The 1,604-nt window shown below is 50.7% G+C and overlaps 1 protein-coding gene across 1 annotated transcript in view; it reads left to right on the plus strand.

Moving 5' to 3' along the window:
- Nucleotides 1-1,604, plus strand: part of SPATA21 (spermatogenesis associated 21) — a 36,855-nt gene that overhangs the window by 554 nt on the left and 34,697 nt on the right.

Genomic DNA, 1,604 nt, shown 5'->3' on the forward strand with positions numbered 1-1,604 from the left:
CTCCAACTCCTGGGCTCAAGCGATTCTCTTGCCTGAGCCTCCCAAGTAGCTGGGACCACAGGCACCCGCCACAACGCCCGGCTATTTTTTTGGTTGCAGCCGTCATTGTTGTTTGGCGGGTCCGGGCTGGGGATTCGAACCCACCACCTTAGGTGTACGTGGCTGGCCCTTAGCTGGTTGAGCCATAGGCGCCGAGCCACATGTACCCATCTTACATCCTCTGGCCTAGCATCTCCAGCAGGAAGAAAGCCTCTTTGCCATAATCAAAAGCATGTCTCTGGCCTCACTGTTATTGGCCCAGTTAGTGATCACGTGCTCATCCCTGAACCAGTCACCATGGCAGGGGGTGTGGCCTGGACCTCTTGGTACAATGGAGATGGAGGCGATAGATGGCGCCCCTGAGCCCCATGGGCCAAATGGAGAAGGGAAGGAAAAGAATGCTGGCTATGGTAACAGGGAGCAATGCTGGGTGAGGAAACCCAGAACCGCCTCCATATTCTAGTTGGTGCCTTCTATGGCCTTTGGTCCCCTTTGTAGCCTCCAGCTCCCCCTAACTGCCCTGACAGTTACTCTGGGCTTCTATCTGTTCCTCTCCTAGGCCTCCACCTGGCATCCTTAAGCTTCCATCACCTTTCAGCCCCTTGCGATTAAATATGTTTCTTTTTGAAAGTGCCAAGTAGAATGAACTGAAGAGCATAAAGAAGACTCTCCTCTCCATCTAGTTTTCCCAAGGCCAAAATGTCAGGTTCAAACCCAGCCCCTTCCCCCCGCCCCCCAAAAAAGTCAACATTCCCTTGAGTTAAGTATTTTCCTCCCCAGTAACCTCTGGTTTAAATTCTGGCTTCCCCTGGGGCGGGGAAGAGGGCCTGGTAGGAAGAAACCTTGGAGGGAGTCTGGGACAAACATTCAGACCTTCTTTCATCCACCTGTTTAGTTCGTCAATAAGCATACTGATAGGGTCCCAGTCCTGCCGCCTAACCAGCTGTATGACCTTGAGCAGGTCACTGCACCCTTTTGAGCCTCTTTTGTTTCATGGTGAGAACTATGTGAGTTAGATCCCTGGAACGCATCTGGCATAGGCCCTGCCTGGTAGTAGGTGCCCCTGTCAGTGTTAGCTCACATTAGAATCATTTATAATATCAGTGAATTAATGGAGCCAGGCTGTTTGGAGGTTGCCACTTCTGGTGAGGCTTGGAGCTGTGTCTAGATCCCTCCAGATCTAAAGAGTAATGGACCAAGATAGTGATCAAAACTTACTCCCAGGCCAGGCACAGTGGTGCATGCCTGTAATCATAGCACTCTGGGAGGCTGAGGCAGGAGGAGCCCAGGAGTTCGAGACCAATTCAAGCAAGAGTATGACCCTGTCTTTATTAAAAAAAAATTGAAAAATGAGCCATGTGTTATGGCGGGCACCTCTAGTCTCAGCTACTTGAGAGGCTGTGGCAAGGATCCCCTTGAGCCCGAGAGTATGAAGTTGCTGTGACTTAGGACACCACAATGCTCTACAGAGGATGACAAAGTGAGACACTGTCTCAAAAAAAAAAAAAAAAAAAAAAAAAAATCCGGCTCGGCGCCTATAGCTCAACCGGCTAAGGCGCCAGCCA

The sequence above is a fragment of the Otolemur garnettii genome, unplaced genomic scaffold (assembly GCF_000181295.1).
Source record: "Otolemur garnettii isolate 467f Iridium unplaced genomic scaffold, OtoGar3 scaffold00009, whole genome shotgun sequence".
Taxonomy (NCBI): Eukaryota; Metazoa; Chordata; class Mammalia; order Primates; family Galagidae; genus Otolemur; species Otolemur garnettii.